Below are 21,229 nucleotides of genomic sequence, written 5' to 3'. Positions count from 1 at the left end.
AGAAATACTAGAAACGACTGATAAGATAGGGTGACAAGGTTATACAGGAAAAAAACTAACATAGGAGACTAGGGTTGAGGAACTTATATGTGCAGGATAAAAGGAAAACATCCTCATTTGTACCCATAGCACTCAGGGGATCAGAGCAGAGTAGAGCACCAAGAGAGTAGTCAAAAGTATAGGAGAAATAACAGAGAGGATCCACAAATACAATTACATTCGATAGTTCTAATGTTCAGACGACATGGGTGATATGATAAGTGCCTTAACCTTGCTTAGTAGATTCTTAAATATATGACACATTTAATGCTTCATATGAATAGATTTGCAAAAACGTGGAAGCGATATTTAGGCTAGAATTGCGTCTATGTCAAAGAGGCACATTTAGGTATGATTCAGGTGCGTCTATGAATGTAATCATGTCTGTGTCTAAGTATGAGCATGTCTATGATGAACATGCATGTATGTGTCTGCAAAGCGCGTATGTGTAGGATAACATCGTGTTTGTTCTAATAAAGCATGTCTATGTTGCCAAACCACGCATGGGATAAGTAAAATCACCTCTGCATTGCAGAAACACATCTATGTCTAGAAAAGGAAAGAGTTCATAATTTTGTGATAAATATACATTGTCAACTGGATAAGCTCCTAAGAGGACTCACTCATATAAGACAAAATTATTGAGCCTAATAGAAGGTTTAAATCTATGCAAACAATTAAAACTACCCAAATTAGAAATAGAAGGGGACTCGACCATCATAGTTAATGCAATGAGGATCGGGAAAATGCCAAAATGGTAGCTCGAAAGTTTATTGGATAGATCCCTCTATCTAATGGAAAGCTTCTCAAATTACATGCTCAACCACATCTATAGGGAAGCTAACACATTGGCAGATAAGCTAGCCAATTTAGGGGCAGATGGAATAAATAGAACCACATCATTAACATACAGGCAATCAGACCATAATACTCATAATCAGGCAAATATTTAGAGATAATCCTAAAAACAACACATTCACAGCACATTCACATACATATTGGAAGGTATACATATGTTTATGCACATATAGCAGTATATATGTACGTATATATTTGTATTTATGTAATTGTATTTGTACATGTGCATATATATGGTAGAAGAGATATATATAGATGTGCATATACATATATAACTATATATATAAATATACATAGACACATATATGGATATATGTGCATATAATCATATATATACCTATCAATAGTATTCTTAGAGCAGAGATTACTCTCCTTTATAGATGCAAACAAAGATAAAAAAAGGTATGCTTGTAGGCATATAGGGTTATATCCATACAAATATACATGTATATACATACACAGACATATACATATTTCATACTTGCATAGAGATATACATAAATATCTATATATATAGACATATATATATACAGAGGCCAAAATATACAAACATATATGTAGACCTATATATAGATAGATGTATATAATATATATATTTGCATAGACATCACCATACGACAAGACATTATCACTTAGACATGGTTCGAACCCTTAGCAAGCTGGAAATACTAGGATATAAGACAAACAGAGAATAAATGAAAGTTTAATCAACAATATCACAATCGATATGACAAGATAGAATAGGGTTGGAACTTTCACAACTATGACAAAAATACATATGCTCATCTGGACACATACGACATGATTATATAATCAAATCTATTTATACATACACATATATGCATATTTATACAGATACACAAGTATGTATATAGATATATATGCATATAGGCATATATATGTATATACGTATATATATAGATATATGCATATAGGTGCATATATGTATACATAAATCTACATATATACACATATACATTCATGTATACAGAGATATATAAATATGTATATAAATATATATGCATAAAGGCATATATATATATGCATAAACATACATGAATAGAAATTTAATAGAGAAAATATATACTTACATGGATGCATATATATATATATATATGCACAAAAATTGATATATATATATATATATATATACATCAATATAGTATATAAAAATGCTTAAACATCATAAGCTAGAAATCATAATGAAGATATTGCTTGACTTCTTGAGAAATCATACATTGATAAGGCTAGGGAGTAAGGTGAACCGACAATCATGAAAAAGTAATCATCACCCCTACAGTCATTACAGTAGGGTATCTTGGGGATGGAAATATGTCAGAGTTATCAGTAAGCAATCATAATATATATTGAGAGGCAGATAGGAAAACATCATGAGATTAACCTGGCACAACCAAGGTCACAACTTGTATTAGTGACAATACTGGTTGACATAACCAATGTATCTAAGCATAGGCACTCAACACTTAGCTTTGTTTAAAAATGGATTCCGGTATTTGTCTATGCCCTGAAGTGTGAAATGTCCTTCATCAGAGAGATCTCTAACAAACGGTGAGCGGTTATTCTAAGATCTGAAGATGATTTGGTCATACATGTGACCAAAAGGATTTTGGGTGATGAGACTACAATCTCAAAACACAGGAAATGAGTTAGTAGAAGCATCCCAGCAGGCTTTGCAGCAATACTATTCACAATGGGAGTGATTTTGAAAGAAGAATACTTGGTCAACCTGGAAATGGCGATAAAATGTGTGGATGATAAGATTCAAATACCTTACCCAGAAGATTACTCCAAAGTTGCGGAAGTTATTGATAAGGAAGAGGTGCTCAATATAGAGTTCACAAGGCCTATTATAAGTAGCAAGTATCAGAAACTCTACCATAAAAGACAAAAAGAGATTGCAAGGAGCATTGCATTCCTTAAGAAATGGCTTGGAGTGATAAAAGAATGAAAAGGGGAATGGTGGGTGAGTTTTATGGTAGAAGAGGGATGGACCCCTTTCCAGGCTGATAGTCCCAGTCAAACACAGGCCTCTGGCATGGAAGCCACAAATGACAAGGAGAAAGAATAAGTTTTCATTACATAGTTTTGTTTTATATTACTACTATAACTAATCTTATACATAGAGATATAGGATCTATAGTTAGTACAAGGCACATATTGAACTGTTTATTAAATACTTTGATATAGCATAGATAGCGAAGGGTAAGATACTCACTTGATGACTGTTTCAAAACATATAGTTATACTAATTAAGTGAAGTTTAGAATGCGGATGGTTTTTGAATTAGGCATATACTAAAATACAGTAATAGGGAGTACTTTAGTAATTCTAGCATATTGGTTTACTTGAGCATTTATATTTAAACATGTATAAGTCTTGAATATCATGGTAAGAGCCTAAAGTACAAGCTAGATAGGTTGTGTTAGTATCAATCATTTGCTGACCAGTGTTTATACCCCTAATATTATTGTAGACTGGGTAATCTTTCATAGTATAGACAACAATTTCTGATGCTGACTTAATATGAAAGAAACCTAGTCTATAATAACAACAGGGGTAAGTATGCAGAAATAATATTGTCTCTTATTCTTCTCTTTGGTACTAACATTTAACAAAGTGGTTTTGCAGAGGGGTTGTTTTGAAAATATGTTTTGCGGGATAATTAGAAGATGACAAATATGGCACCAGTGAACTAGGAAGTTTGGAAGAAATATATTACCTCATGTAAATCATAGATTCTACCTATGAAGGGATTTTGATCAGCCAGATTGTAGAATTTGTAAAAGATTATATGTAAATCATTAACTATTATTAGTCACTAACTGGACCTATGGTCCCGGGCAGGGCCAAAGGTTTTCTCCTCTCTGCTCTTTCCTATAGGCACCCGCACTAATTAGAGATTGTAATACTATTTATTAACAAAATATGGCTTAGGCCTTTTATCGAGGAAAGAAAAAATAACAATAAAGTAGTTAACCTGTTTTCAATATTGAATGCAAGGATCATAACCATACTAGTAGAAATAATAAAACATAATTAATCTTCAAATAAAGTTATGTATTAAAATTGAAATGTGAAAAATTGTTAGATAACTCTAATAGATAACATGCGTAATAGAAATTATAATTCAAGATGCAAAAATAATAACCATATTTTTGTAATATTAAAAATCATACCCTATGCAACTCAATGCAACAAATGGTTCTATCCTCCACAACATCAAAGGTCAGGTGCTTCCATCTTTGTCCTTTTGTGTATTAGGATCACTTCATCAACCTAAAACTAGAGTCTTACCAACTCTATTGGCTTGTTACCTTCAGGACTATAGCACGACATAGAGACATTCATGCAACACGATATCATCCCATAAATCTGACGGTTCACAGGTGGTTGTTTAAGCATTACGCTTGCACTCGAAAGGACTTGTAACGCCCCTGTATGCACCCACTGACCTCGGTTTTTTGTCCAAGGCTTATATCTCTCTTGTTTCAAGGCATTTGGGGGATATTTTGGCATTTTTGAGATTACTCTTTGCAAGTTTAAGCTCTTAGCATTCCTTTTGGACAACATTCACAACTTTCATCACATAGACCACCATTGTTACATCTTTTCGAATAGCTCATGCCACCATTTTCACGGCATCTCAAAAAGGGAGTTGACTCATTTCCTTTTCTGTTTTCTTTATGTATTATCATTTTTCCATCTTGCATTCTCTTCCAATTATCTTTATCATTTATTTCCTTGCGGTTCTATTTGGGTTGTCTATGGAGGTGAAACCACCAAAACGAGGGTTTGACTTAGGAAGAATCCAAAACACAACCCACAAAATTTTCATTCTCGTTTGTGTTTAGGTTATTAATTGTAAAAGAATAGTCACTTTGTAGGAGGCTCCGATCATGGACCGGTTGTGAGTTACTTTCATCTCTTCTCTTCTATTCCATCCTAGTTATTTTGTATTCTGTAATTACTAGCTTAGTTTTATTATTTTTCATTTTTACATTATAATATTTTTACCTTTGTAACTTTCTCTATGGCTCCTTTACCTCATTCGTATAGGATGATAGTGTACCATGCTAGTGTCCCAAACTTGCATGCTTGTTCTCTTGAAAGAGGCTAAGTAGAGTCATATGAGAGCCTCAAATTGTGGTCAATTGTTCCAATTTGTTTTTTTCATCCCCTGGCTCACCTTAGCGCCAGTTCGAGTGAAGTATCAGAGGGTCAATTTTTTCTCTAGGATCCATCATCTGTGAGGTAGTAAATTTCCTCATTTACATTTTGTTGAACTCGACATGAAGGATTTTTCTTTTTACATTATGGATCTATCATTTACGTGTATTGGATAAATATAAAAATCTAAAAATCTAAAAATAAAATTTCAAACCAAAAAATAAAACATAGTTTGCATCATTTTTATAGCATTCGTATTTTACTTTCTTCATCTTTTTCAGTATCAAACTTTAAAGACAAGATCCTTTGTGTCCCTATAGTGTATTCTTAGCATTGGAAGATTTTTTCATTCTCTTTACGACCCAAACTGCTATAGGAGCTATAGTTAGGAGGTCATCTAGGTAGAGTTTTCCTCTTGGCCATTATAGCCCTCCTTTGCCTAGCACATTGTTTAATGATAAACTTCCTAACCCAAAAGATCTCTTTGGTTCTCATCCCCTTAAGTCCATTTTGACAAGAGGACCCTCTCCACCTAGTTCGAAATCCAACTCTCAAAGAAATTCTTTGAGGAATTCTACTCCATCTTCCCCTGTGTTGTTGATCATGACTCTTCTCTTACTATTGAATTTGAGAAAATTTACATGCTTGAGAAGAATATAAAATACTTTGAGGGTTTCCTCAATTGGGAGAATGTCGCAAACACTTTGAGAGACATGATGATCTCAGACAGGAGAGGCCTGGAGATGTTAAGGGCATTATCTATGATTGTCAGGAATCATGTGCCTTTGGCTGACATCTCTCTTAGGATGGGCAGTCTATTACTTGTGGACCTTAGCTTAGTGTCAGTATGCCTAGTTTGATAGTATACTTGGTTTATCCCAAGCCTACTATTCCTATTATCACTGCTTCATCTACCCCCTTGGTCTATGCGAGTATGTCTAGTGGCTCAACCTTTGCCTTCGCTACTAATTAGATGTCTATGATTATCACTAGCACTACATCTATTGGTGGCACTGGTCCTTTTGAAGGTTCCTATGGAGGTGGTCGCAGATCTAGCCCACCTCCACCTCCTCCACTTTCTAATCCATTCTTCAACACCATCTTAAAAAACATGGGCCAGTTGCAATTATGGCTAACCAAATTGGCCTCCACCTCTGGTCAGTCATCCATGGCTGCATATTACAGAAAATTTCCCTTGGACATCACCATTCAGAACACTATCCTTCCTACCATAGCTAAGTCATTGAAATTCAATAGGTTTAATGGTGATGGGGACCCTAAGATGCACATTGATACTTTCATGACCATGTGCAATGACTATCATAGCCTAGACTTTGTGTTGCTTAAACTATTCTCATGGTCCCTTAGGGGTACCACATTAAAATGGAATAACTCTTTGCTAGATCATTCTATCTGCACCTTTGATCAGCTCATGGATGTTTTTCTCAAATGCTTTCAAGCTAACACTAGCAATAGGGTCACTATCACCGACCTTGTTCATTGTAAAAAGTAGCCCAATGAAAAGATCACTGATTTCATCTCAAGACATCAATCAATTTCTACCAAAATTCCATTTTCCCTACTAGATAGTGATCTACAGAGGATGTTTATTGGCAATCTAGAGCTGAAATTGAGGGAGAATCTATCCCTTAATCAATATCAAAAATTTGCTAACATGTGTTCGATGTTTACAAACTACCAGCACACCATGTTGTAGTTTAAAGTTTATACTTTGAACTCCCATAGTGGGTCCTTTGCAAGTATGTCCACAGAAGGGTCTAGGAAGAATAAGGCAGTACTTAATGTCGTGGTTGTCCCTTTGACAGCTACTAGACAAGGCTCGCAAAAAAATAAGGTCTTCACAAAATTAAATGACTCTTACTTGAGCATAATAGAGCAATTGTTGAAAGACAATCTAATTACCCTTCCTATGATTAGATTGTTGTTTGATAGTAGACGCTATCTGCATTGGTATGATGGATCCAAATTTTGCCACTACCATCGTATGCCTAGTCATGACACTGAGTGATGTTATCATCTTCGACACATTGTCCAGGACCACATCGACAGTGGTGCAATCAAGGTTGATGCATGGAAACACAAATAAAACAAGTCTATTGACAAGAACAATACCGACTTGCAAATCTATATCAATCCCTTTCCCCCGCATTCAACAAATTTCATCTCTACATTGGATCTTTCTTTGAATGATGGTCCATATGTGAACATCGTCACCATCACTCCCATTTTATCGCCTCCTAGCTAGAAGGGAAAGGTGGTTGGAATATCTTTATCATTCACCCTTCTCGATGCCTCATATTATGGAGAGCTTTCTCCTCTATACATCCCTACCAAGTTGAATGGTCAAACTGTCACTGGTGTGATGATTGACCCATTGTTCAGAGTCAATATCATTATAGAGGAGACTCTATCAATAAAGAGTTTGCATAGGCCTGAATATGATGAGTGTTGAGTATCCCTAAGGACACATGTTGGGTTTTATATCCCTCCTTTGGGTAGTATCACCTTGATGGTCCTTGTAGGGCCTAAGGTTGTATCTTCCACATTTATGATCATTCCTGAGTCAAACCTATTTTGATTTAAGCTAGGCATTCCCTAGATAACTACCATGGAGGTGGTTCCTTTAGTCATTCATAAATGTCCCAAGTTTTCTCATGAGGGTTCGGTGCATGTCATCTAGGGCACTAGATATGGACCCTTGGTAGCCCATGGGGATTTTTCGTTAGATCACTTTTGGCTTTCTCCAATGGGGCCCATGCTTCCTTGAGGTGACTTGATTTACTATGCATACTATTAGTATAAGATTGGTGAGTTGGCTCCTAAACCAGCGTAGCCTAGTTTTTCATTTCCCCTTCTTGTATTGACCTCTACTCAAGCTATCCTCATCTTTGAGTGGGTGGTGCTCAATGTCTCCTCATCATTGAGGACTGAGGCTAACCCTGCTCCCTCTAATACACCTTTGTTTCCACCTAAGACTGCATAACTTTTAGTTGTATCTTCTATTCCTATGGCTATACATAGTGTAGACAAAGGAAAGGCCCCTATGCTATCAAAGTTTGTAGCATGCCCTCCCTTCAAGCTTCCAATCATGGTTGATATGCCTCAACCCTCTTGTTATGAGAAAGGGAAAAATCCCTCTCAGGTTCATTCATTGTCGCTCGCTCCTACTTCAGAGCCTACATCAATACCCTTCATTCCTCCAACCGCCCCTTGGGCGAAGCGAGGCAGGGCACCTATTTCTATGAATGTGGTACCTATCCTAGATACCCCTCATGTTTCAATGATTGGGGCTTCTCCTATCCCTAACATGGTTCTGGACACCTCTCCTATGGAGCATGATGCTCTTGAATCCTCTAGAGCCTTGTTTGGTAGTCCTTACCTTCATCGTAATCAATGTGCGCGAGTGTAAACACTTTTAATAGGCCATGGCTTGAAAGTGTGATGCCACTTTGTAGCCCAATGTCACCTCTTCAAGACCCAGTCCTATTGTCTCAAAACATGTTTCTTTGGATGTTCTTATCTCAACAACCTCTTTGGTATTGCATCCTATCGCTTCAAGGCCCATTTATGAACCTCCCCCTAAATGGGTGCAGGTTTTCATTACTCTACTAGAGACAGCCCTCATCACTTCTTTACTGGACATACCTCCATTTTCCTAATCCATTGATATGTTGCAGACACACGTGGTGTCTAGCATAGCTCTGTCTGATGCCCTTGTCTCAAAATCGTTCTAGTATCAGAGGTTTCCTGGAGTTCTTTAGCCTACTATGATTGATAGGAAATATGTTTCTCTTGTTTGACCCAAACACAATCTTGAGCAAAGCCCCATTCTAGAGATTTGATGGTAGAAATCATCATAGGTATGTTCCTTACCATATTCTATCCTTGTTTCAGTGCCTGCTAGTTTGCCTGTTTCTATGTTTGTGATTGAAAAGGCCTTGCCTTCTCTTGAGTTTGTCACTGCCCCTCTTCCAGAGGCTAGTAGTCCTATTGTGATTTCATCTTGTTCGATTGAGTCACTTGCTTCCTCTAGGGAGGCTTTCATGTTTGACTCCTTAGAGGAAATCCCAACCTTGGCTACGATCTTCATGCAATCGTCGACCCTTACCTCCTTTAGGCTTGTAGACGCAGACATTACTTCTACTTCGTCCCTTCCCCTCGTTGTTGGTGAGGTTCTCGATGAAGCTCTTGCTATTGTCCATCTCCGAGCTTGTCCTCCTTCACCCTATGATATAGATTGGGAGTACGATTATCTCTTACGGGATGACCCTTAGGGTGTTTATCTCTTCCCTCCATGTTTTTGTGTGTGTTCTTGATTGTCTTCCCCTGTGCTTGCTTTATATGTTTATTCCCTCCTAGAGGACCCAAGTTACTCCATAGGTACTTGGATATTGGAGGTTGACTATCTTTATCTATTGTGCTCTCTCGGAGGACCCGAGTTACTCTGTAGGTTCTTGGATACAAGAGATTTTTCTTTCATATACCTTCCTCTATTTGTCTCTCTATTTCTTTTATCTGTTGTATCTTTCTTTTTTGATATTTGGGGATGATGTGAAGCATTGGGCGCATCTTTATCCTCCTTCCATGTTGACCCAAATTTTTATTTAGCATTGTCTTCATGTGCTCTTCTTCAGATCCAAAAATGTTGGCTTTGTGATAATATACCTGTCTCACATTTGTATTGCCATCTTTTCCCACTACAATGGGTTCTAAGGCCAAACTATTCGATCCCCATGTCCTCTTTCTTTTGATTTCTGATGTTTTGGATATTTTTGTGTCACCAGCTAATGGTGACATTCCACACAAACATCTTTCTATGTTGATGTGCCACAATAGCTCTTCTCTTAGAATGACATGACTTCCATGCCTATCATTCAAAGGGGGGAGCATCATATCTACATTTTGGCATAATCTGCTTTTGTCATTTAGTCTTTTGCATTAGTATTTCTTGTTGATCACATTTTCATGTTTTCCTAGGTGGAGGCCAACTCACTTGATATTTTTTGCCTAGATGGGGGCCAAACCACTTGATTTATCTATTTTGTTTGCCTTGGGAGGGGCCAATCTACTACTTACCAAATCTATCTTTGATCACCCAATCACATGGCTATCTCGCGTATCACTACCCATGCCAAAAAAAACCTATCTATCTTATTGCCTTATCATATGGTTATCCATACTGACATATACTATTGCCCTATCGTATGGCTATCTAGCAAAACATACATTTTTATCCATACTATTGCATCTTATATAATGGTGACCATTTATTTTGTATCTTTTCTTAACTAGGGGCTTTCCTCCAAAGCGAGGCTCATTTCTATTATGTTATCTTGTTTATCATTTATTTCTATATCTATCTTTTATCTTATCATCCAAAATGTTAGTCTAGAACTAGCATGTTTTTGATGCACTAAGTAATAGCATCTATTCCAATTCTCAACTTCATCTCACTGGGGGCAACCTCATTTGATCAATTAAAATGTGTACCTCCCTATTGCGACTCTCTATCTTTCTCTAATTTAGCTTCATATCACTCAGCAAAGACAAGCTCACTAAAGTGGGGGAAAATGTAATATAAAAAATTTCACCCTATGCAAATCAACACAACAAATGGTGCCTTCCTCTATATCATCGAAGGTTGGGTGTGACCATCTTTTTCCTTTTTTCCATCAAGATCATCTTGTTAGCTTAAAACTGGAGTTTTACCACCTATGTTCGCCTGTCACCTTCGGGACTATAGCGCGACCTAGAGACGTTGGCAGAGTATGCTATCGTTCCCCAAATTTGATAGTTCGCAAGTCCCTGTTTGAGCATTATGCCTACACTCGTAAGGAATCATAATGCACTTGTACGTGCGCACCAACATCAGTCTTTAATCTAGGGCTTATATCTCTCTTGTTTGAAGGCATTTGGGGGATCTTTTGGCATTTTTGAGATCACTCTATGTAGGTTGAAACTCTTAGAATTCCTTTTGGACATTATTCACAGCTTTCATCACAAAGATCATCGTTATTAGAGATTTTCAGATAGCTCACAACACCATTTTCATAGCATCTCAAAAGGGGAGTTCACTCATTTCCTTTTCTATTTTCTTTATGTATTATCATTTTTTCATCTTGCATTCTCTTCCAATTATCTTTATCATTTATTTCCTTGTGGTTCTATTTGGGTTGTCCGTGGAGGTAAGCACCAAAATGGGGGTCTAACTTAGGAGGGATCCAAAACACAACCCCCAACATTTTCCTTATTTTTTGTGTGCAGGTTCTTAATCATGGAAAAATAGTCACTTTGTGGGAGGCTCCAATTATGGATCAATTGTGAGTTCCTTTCCTCTCTTCTCTTCTATTCCATCCTAGTTATTTCGTATTCTATGATTACTAGCTTAGTTTTATCATTTTCCACGTTTACATTATAATATAGTTGCATCTATGACTTTATGTATGGCTCCTATACCTCGTCCATACAGGATGATACTACATTGTGTTGGTGTCCTATACTTGCATGCTCATTCTCTAGATAGAAGCTAGGGAAAGTCGTCTGAGAGCCTCAGATTATGGTCAATTGTTCCAATTTGTTATTTTCATCTCCTAGCTTAGCTTAGCACTAGTTTGAGTGAGGTATCAGAGGGTCAATTGTTTTCCTAGGATCCATCATCCATGAGGTAGCAAATTTCTTCCGTGACAATTTTTTATTAAAGTAAATAAGGAAGGGCCTCAACTCACTACAGATCAAACTAGGTGGATTAGACCAAAGGGAGAACAATAGAGTTACACCCTAGTAACTCAACCATAAAACAACACAACTACAACAAAACAAGACAAACCTACAAATAGACCTAATATTTAGGACCAAGGATTGGGCCAGAAGAAAAAAATTGAGATTTATGTGGCATAAGAGAATGATTCTTTTTCATCTACCTTACTACAATCCACAAAGAATAATTTTCTAGAGAATCAAGGGGAGTGATGTTGGCATACCCCTTTGAAGCAATGGATTTTAAAATTATAGTTGCCAAGCCAAACAGAAGCACTTTGATAGTCCAGAAAGAGGGAGTTTAGGACCAAGAAGAGAATAAGTTTCATATTCAAGAGAGCCCCTAAAGGAGCTAGAGAAATGTCAGCAGATCATAAGGAGGGACCAATAGAAGTAGGAATAACTAAGGAAAGAACAAAATCGATCAAAGAGATAGGGGACACTTGGGTAGGGACCACAAGGGTCAAGCAACCATGAATTGTAGAATCAAGAGGAGCCAATGAGGACAGGGGCTCTAAAATCAAAGAAGACTTTGAGTATGAGACCATAGGGAAGACACTAAGATAACTTCATTTAGCATCTTTCCACCATGTAGAAATGATGAGGCTAGGTTCCTAATTGCAAAGAAACATCTACCTTTGAACAAAATCCCTTCATGTTTCAAGCTCTAACTCTATTGAAACTCATCAACCTTAAGAGATATCTCAGCAAGGAGTGGTTTATAAAGGTCCTAATCCACCAAAATCCTTCTAAAGGAGGTATGGGAGAAGAGACTAGTATTAGAGATAACTTTCATGAAGTGACCTAGTTTCTTGCCAAAGGATTCATAGGTAACTTAGGGAACCGAAAATGAAGAGTGAGGTGAGGGAGTTTGACCCAAGTTGGGGATACCTCTATAGGATCCACGAGGATATTGAAAGATGGTGTTTGGAGGTAGAGATAAAGAGCATTTGAGTACCATTTCAAAAGGCCACAAGAAAGATAAACATCTAGATCATCCTTATTGTCAAAAAGAAAAAAAGGTCCTATCACAAGGGTAAATATCCCACTTCCTTGGTACCAAATGGTTCTAATTTGCAAAGATCGAGGATTGCAAAGGTAGAATAGAGGGCCACAACCAATTGAGTCTGATAATGAGAAAGAGATTTTCAAAATAATAAATGCATTTTGAAACCTCCTTGCCTAAAACCACTTCCAAAATAGAGGAATTTTAGGGGAGGCCTTTCATAGGATGAGTCGAGCATCCCCTTGTGGGTTTCTGGAGCAAATTTATAAAAGAATTCTTGAAGAAAGATTTTATGGAAGCATTATCCTTTGAGACATCAGGTTACATTTTTTGTGGGGAGGGAAAATTTAAGTTAGAAATGCCTATAACGAGCTTGCAGATAGGGGAGCCATCACTTGGAGATCCGTTAATATGGGAGCCAATGCTAGCAATCATAGGCATGAGTTAAAATTTTGAATTTTGGGGAAGGGAGGCCATAAATGATAGTAGAATGATATAATAACAATATTATTATAAAATCTATTTTTCTAAAAGATCAAGGCCCTTTCCCTGCTCGAGTAATAAAAAATGATATTATTATAAACAATCAAATATAATTTATATTCAAATTAAATTGTATATTAAATTTAATATTTAAAAATGATTAGAATATTCTAATAATCTATGAAAAATATAATTTAAACAATGACTAAAATAAATATAGTTATCATGTTAAAAATAAATATAGTTATTTAATAGGATTCTAATATATTTGGTTGGAATCATAATATTATCTACATGAGTAAATTGTTTACATGTATGTTTATGATATTATAATATCTTGTAACGTAAACCATTAAATTAGGAAAATCATTAGCTAAACAAAGAATTGCATATCATAGGGAATCCATATTTTAGTTTTAATGAGAAAAACATGGTATAAACACTTTAACAAGGTTGATTTTGCTAAATCCATGAAGGGATTAATTATTTCTATATGGAATTATGATCTATTCTTCATTTTTTTAGCTTTGCAATATAATAACTCATCAAGTTTCTATGCCTGCTTTTATTAATTTTATATTTTAAATTATAATTTTATTCAATTAAGCAAATTATATGAATAATAAATATTTAATATTTAAATAAAGTAATTTTATGATTAAAATATTAATAATTATTAAATATTATTGAGTTCTATATCTCCTCAAAATTTTGAAATGAATTTCTTGCTCTTTGTTGAAACCCTTCTACATCTTAGCATTAGCTTTGTTGTTAGTTTGTTGCTTGTTATTGTTTCATTGTCCACTAGTTTGCAATCTGCTACTAGTTTTCCATATGATTGTAGTTTGCAACTTGTTGTTGGTTTGTGTTGGCAATTGCTATTGGTTTGATGCCTAAAACTAGTTTACTATTTTTTGGCTATTGCTGGTTCATTGCCAATCAATGGTGAAGTCCTTGTTGTTATAGATTTTCTATCTTTAGGTTCTGGTTGTTTGCATGTGGATACCCCTGCTTCTCACCCAACATCCCTTTCCTATGCTAAGGTGGCAAGGTCTTCTAGTGGTAAACCCTCTTCTACTCATACTCATCCTTCTCATAGTGGTAAACCCTTGTGTTTTTCATCTTCATCCCCTTCTATTATTTGTCAACAAGAGGTGCTAGAAAAAAAAGACAACTTCTCTTATTTTCCCCTTATCTGTAAGTTCAACGTTTTATGGCCTTCCCTTCCAAATTTGAGAAAATAAGTTTCAGATTCTTGGAGGCCCATTATTTGCAATAGGATTGAAATTCATTCTACTATTAAGGGTTTTTTTGTGGTAGCCTTTCAATGTAAAGATGATAAGGCTAAAGTGTTGGAAGGTGATGTTTGGTTGTGGGGTAAGCATTGACTTTTTCTTAGCTGGTTCCCTTACTTCAACCCTCTTTCTAAATCTATTAGTATTTTGTACTTGGGTTAGAGTTCCTAACTCGTCTCTTCAATACTAGAATAAGTCTTCCTTTGAATCTTTTGGAAATTCTATTGGTAGTTTTATTATGGTAGACGCTTCTTCTTTTACCTATGATCATCCTACATTTTCTTGCATTCTTGTGGATATTGATACGTCAAAATATTTTCCTTAATACTCTTCGTGAGCATCTTATTGTCGGAGAATTTTTTAATCTTAAGGATTAGAAAGTGGCTTTGAAATTTATAGCTACTTCAGTGATTCCCAATGGTCCTATTGAGAGACATGTGAATTTGACTTTGTCACTCGAGCTTATTGTGTCTTGTTTGCATGATGATCTAGCTATGTTTTCTGCTCTAGTCTCTCTACCTTTAGAGCCTTTGGCAACATGTCCTCCTACTTCCCTTTTCTTTATACATTCAAAGGATGATATTTTGTGGGTGGTTTTGAAGCATAGGAAGAGAAGTCTTCCTAAGAATAACCATGCTTCTCTACCCTTGGTTAAGGGTGCTCGTGAGGATGAGAAGGTTCCTAAGGTGGTTTAGTTTCTATGTTTTTGGTCCTTTAGCTTTTTTTAAAGGGTTTCAAGAGCCCTTCAAAAAATGCTTGTGGTTGGTTGGCTGTTGGTTTGTAGAATTTGACTTTCTTCTATGTGCCTAATAGTTGTTGTTTAATATAGCTTATCTTGTACATCAGCTATTCATTTTTTAAAAGAGTTTCAAGATCCCTTCAAAACCTATTTTACCCCTAACAAAAAAATTATTAAATATACCTAAAAAAAAGATTACGATAATAGTTATGTTAAAAAGAAAGTAATTTCCAAAAAAATATCAAATCTATTTTCTAGGTAAAGAAAATATTTATATAATAATTAATATATTAGACATACATCAAAATTACACAAATATTTTTCACTGTTTTTAGCAATAGATGGAAAGTACAACCTGACACATTGACTTCTACATAAGGAACCTCTTCTCACCGACCCATGATGTGTCATCGTTTAGACTCATCCCAAGATATTACACCGAATTTTGGGGATTGTACCTCTGGATATGTGCAACCTTGTGATACATCTCCATCCATCTAATCTATGCTTGAAGAAGGCATTGATTTTGATCGCTTCGAAGAGACGGAGAGGAGAATCTTTCTATAGGAGTTTTCTTTTCTTTTTTATTTGAAAAATTGCAGTATATCAGTACTATTTTGAAGGTACTAAATCTATTCTCTTTAAAACGTTTTTAAAGAGTTGCAGTGTAACCTAGTCATTTTGAAGATATTAAGTCTTCAGTCTTTAGATTATGTATTTTTTATATATTTGTATTCATGTTATTGATTTTTCTTTCATAATATTTCTGCCAGATTTAGCTATACTTTCTTTTTACAACTATCTATGTTTTGTAAGGCTGAAATTTTCTTGTTTTGGGTGCTACATGATATACAAGAATTCAGGAGGTGGGCATGTTGTAGTCTGAGGACTCTTTTGCGAGATTTCTCTTAATATTACATGGAAGGTATGAGATCTCAGTAGATATTGACTTGTATAATTTTTTATCATTTTTCTTCCCTAAACCCCATGGTTTTATTATAGATTTGATTGAATCTTCGTTTATTATTGTCTTTCTTGTTCTTTTGTTTGATCTTTCTTTTGCAATTGCCGTTGCTTTGTCTATATCTGATTTGTGTGTTCCATCTTTTGTGGAACTCCTTGGACTTTTCTAGTTTCACTGTGTTATCCATGTCGTTCCTCTGTAACATGTTTCAGATCCCTGTCAAAAACTGATTTTTATTCTTATAAAAACATAGATCATCTCATCTCAAGCGGTGTCTTGAGATATATCTTCTACTTAGAACCACCAAGGTTTAGGATCCTGTAAAATTGCCATAAAATGGAGTTGTTTGTAAAAAATTTCATATCAAGATGGCTAAGAAATAGTCTTCATTGAGATTATTCTTACTGCATCGAGTTTCTTCATGATCTTGTATTCTGAGAGAGATATTGTTCTTTTAATGAACTTGAATTTTAATATGTTGGATCTCAGTATTCTTTTTATTATTTAGATGTATCGTTGACAGTCACTAAGCTATGGATTCTAATACTAAATTCCTTTCCGTGGCCTACGTTTGCAGAATCCAATAGTGAGAACTTGATGGCTCCCAAAAACAAGTCCAACGTTTCGTTTGATAAAAGAAGTTCAATCTACCGTGGAGTTACTAGGTGTGTTTATATTTACTTTTATAGATACAGAAAGAGATTTTCTGATAGATTCAAATGTTAGTTTGAAGTAATATTATATGAGATTCAATGCAGGCAGAAATGGACAGGGAGATATGAAGCCCATCTGTGGCACAACAGCTGCCCAATAGAGGGTCATACTCGTAAGGGTAAACAAGGTTAGTTTTGTGAATCTCTATTCTAATTTGTTATGCATTAAACCCTTTCCATTCTACAGGCCTAGATGGGTTCCAGTAGAGATTAAAACAGGTATGTTTAGAAAGTTATTTGTATGGATCAATTCTTTGAAGCGAAATCTCTGAGATATCTTTGATGGGCTTCTTTTAAGGATGTGAGAGAATTTTATAAACAAGTGGGTTATGTTTGGAAACAAGATCTCCAATATGGTTTTTTATCCTCTTTATCAACATTATACACAAGTTCCTTCTTAAAAGTACATATATAACAACTAGGTTATTCATACTTTGGTTACTAATTTGAGTATTTAACCATCTTACTGTGATTCTTCAATTCTGGATAATGATTGGATTCTCCAGTCTATCTCGGTAAGCAGATGCTTTTAATTGGTTTTATACATTCATTAAGTGATTCGAATTCAGTCTCTGTGAAATTCCAGATCTGTAATTTAACTGTCCATTGATGTAATGCAGGCGGATTTGATCAGGAGGAAAAAGCAGCCAGAGCTTACGATCTGGCAGCTCTGAAGTATTGGGGCCCATCAATTTTGACAAACTTTCCAGTATAATTTTTCTGTATGTTTCAGATTGTTAGCGAAACTCACGCTAACACCTCCCCTTAAGTCTAACTAAGGAGATATATGAAAAGAAGAAAGATATGAGTCCTGGCAACAAAGCCTGATCAGGAACCCAATTACAAATAAGTAAGGAGAAAACCCAATTGAGAAAAACCCCTAACCGTTATTCAAATTAAAGAAGAAAGCTGCAAACTGCAAACGAATCCACACTGCAACAGGATTGTACAAAATCATAGAAACCACTTCATGAGTACCTCTGGGATACTTTGAAAATGCAGTTGTACATATTTGAACAGACAGGTACATGGTTTCTGAATACAGAAACTGATCATCTGAAGACACGAGGATATGAATCTGCAGAAATATGCTCCAAACTGAGGAACTGCAAAGATGACCTCCGGTTGGGATGATGCCATTGTATATCCATTGCTCAATAATGTCCCACTAGAAAGACACTCTGGAAGCACACGAGGATACGACTCTGGAATCTCATGTAGTCAGGAACCTGCTAGAAAGAATCTCTAGGAGCAAACAAAATTGCAACATTGGAATCTCATGTAGACAAGAATTTAGAACAAAAGAATACTTTTGACCCTCAATTGGAGGAAGAGATCATAGCAACTTTAATCTTCTATTTATTGAAGAAACTTATTGAAAAAAAACCTAGACTAAATGCATTAAGCAAAACCCCATATAAACTCTCTAAAAGTTTAATTTTTACAAAGCCCCAAATTTTCCAGATCTTCATCATGTGGTGCTTACAAAGCACGAACAATTTTAAAGAATCAAAATAGAAAAAAACAGCAAGGAGCATGCAAAAATTACGGAAAGAATATGCATGAATCTGGAAATAGACATCAGCTTCCATGGTGATGCTAATCTTCAGAAATCTGTCTGCAAATAATTTGTCTAGCTTCTTCTTCCTAGCAATTTGGCTCTGATACCATGTTAAATTTTCTGCATTGCAGAATACAGATCTAGCTAGGAAACAAAAACAAAACTTGCAGAAATTACATAGAAGAAAAACATAACTGAAAGAATGAAATTATATTAATTCTTTGTATTCTACATTATGCAAAAGCATGATTTACAGAAAAAAGCCACCGCACAAATATATGAAATTAGCAGTGAAAGATGCTTAGTTAAACTTATTGATCTGTAGTTTGCATGAAAACAGATCCACTATTCTTGTAGATAATGGAGAGGATCATGTAAGCGGTCCATCATTCATGGAGAGTGAGAGGAACCCAATTACAAATAAGAAAGGAGAAAACCCAATTGAGAAAAACCCCTAATCATTATTCAAATAAAAGAAGAAAGCTGCAAACTGCAAATGAATCCACACTGCAACAGGATTGTACAGAATCATAGAAACCACTGCATCAGTACCTCTGGGATACTTTGAAAATGCAGTTGTACATATTCGAATAGACAGGTACATGGTTTCTGAATACAGAATTTGATCATCTGATGACATGAAGATATGAATCTGCAGAAATATGCTCCAAACTGAGGAACTGCAAATATGACCTCTGGTTGGGATGATGCCATTGTATATCCATTGCTCAATAATGTCCCACTAGAAAGACACTCTGGAAGCACACGAGGATGTGACTCTGGAATCTCATTTAGTCAGGAACCCTGCTAGAAAGAATCTCTAGGAGCAAACAAAGTTGCAACATTGGAATCTCATGTAGACAGGAATTTAGAACAAAAGAATACTTTTGACTCTCAATTGGACGAAGAGTTCATACCAACTTTAATCTTCTAATTATTTAGGAAACTTATTGAAAAAAAACCTAGACTAAATGCATTAAGCAAAACCCCATATAAACTTTCTAAAAGTTTAATTTTTACAAAGCCCCAAATTTTCCAGATCTTCATCATGTGGTTCTTGCAAAGCACGAACAATTTTAAAGAATCAAAATAGAAAAAAACAGCAAGGGGCATGCAAAAATAATGGAAAGAATATGCATGAATCTAGAAATAGACGTCAGCTTCCATGATGATGCTAATCTTCAGAAATCTGTCTGCAAATAATTTGTTTAGCTTCTTCTTCCTAGCAATCTAGCTCTGATACCATGTTAAATTTTCTGCATTGCAGAATACAGATCTAGCTAGGAAACAAAAACAAAACTTGTAGAAATTACATAGAAGAATGTTTCCTAGCTAGATCTGTATTCTGCAATGCAGAAAATTTAACACAGATCTATTGTATCTGTCGATATTCTACTTTCTATGAGAAAATGCCTTTGCTGCTCATTCTACTTTCCCCATGAAATGCCAAGCATGCTAAAATTGTAAAACATTTGTCTTTCCCATACAAAAGACTCGACATTTTTCTATAATTCAGCCTTTGTGTGCAGATAATCTTATCTTTTTATACTTTTTACTTAATATTTTTACCTTCTATATCAAATGCAAATAGAAAATTATGAGACAGAGTTGAAAGAAATGAAGAACGTGTCAAAGCAAGGATATATTCAATCTATTAGGAGGTAATTAGGTTTCCTCCCACCTATGCATCCATAGGGGTTAGGCAGGTAATGCATAGAGCAGTAAGTGTGGAGAAAGATCTCAGTGAGTATCATTATTGTTTTCTTGTGTATTAAAGATTACTTCAATTTGGATCAAAATTTGTAATAGGTCACAAACAGTTTCATAGGGACCCATCATAATGTTTAATTGGATTTATGTTTATACATTCTTGAGCGTAGATATATAATTTTTTCAGTTTATGATTTTGGTATGAATTATTTTTTAATTTATTTTTATACCTTTTAGATACATAATCTTTGTAGTTCATGATCTTAGTATGAATTATTTCTGAATTCCTTGAATTTATGTTTATACATTCTAGAACTAAAACATATAATTAACTGTTTTTAAATTTGATTGAGTAACTTTTTTTCTCAAACCCTTACCAAATGTCAATTTTGTAGGAGTAGCAATGCCTTTTCTAGGGGGAGATCAGCCTACCGTGGAGTGACACGGTTTGGGTTTAATAATTTACTTGAGTGAACTTATAATCTTATCTTAAACATTACTATGAAAGGATAAACAAATTTAAATTTCACTAAGATTAGCTGACTAACATAAAAAGCCACCATTGACCTAATGTAATATAGAGACAAGTGATTTTTAAATGCATAACTGGGTATTTCAATCCCGTTTTCCTGTAGATTTCCTAGGTCTTTTGAGCTTTAGGGATAAATATGAAGGGAAGTATTCATGTTTTAGTGCTTTGACTATAAGGGTTTTCGATCGGATGTATCCCCTTTTATTGGTAGTCCCAATTTCCACTAGTCATTTCTAGCCCTAGGCGAGCTCAATGTCATCTTTAGATATATACTCAGATACCTATAGATACCTACATTCAAATATATATACTCACATATACTGATATATATATAGACATACTCTCATATGCATATATATATACA

At 35.3% G+C, this 21,229-nt stretch overlaps 1 pseudogene; it reads left to right on the top strand.

Moving 5' to 3' along the window:
- Positions 1-16,303: 16,303 nt before the first annotated feature.
- LOC131067716 (AP2-like ethylene-responsive transcription factor AIL5) lies at positions 16,304-20,807 on the top strand (annotated as a pseudogene).
- Positions 20,808-21,229: the final 422 nt, after the last annotated feature.

This window comes from Cryptomeria japonica, chromosome 8 (assembly GCF_030272615.1).
Source record: "Cryptomeria japonica chromosome 8, Sugi_1.0, whole genome shotgun sequence".
Classification (NCBI taxonomy): Eukaryota; Viridiplantae; Streptophyta; class Pinopsida; order Cupressales; family Cupressaceae; genus Cryptomeria; species Cryptomeria japonica.
The sequence above is the reverse complement of the archived record's forward strand: the minus strand, read 5'-3'. Positions and strand labels throughout refer to the sequence as shown.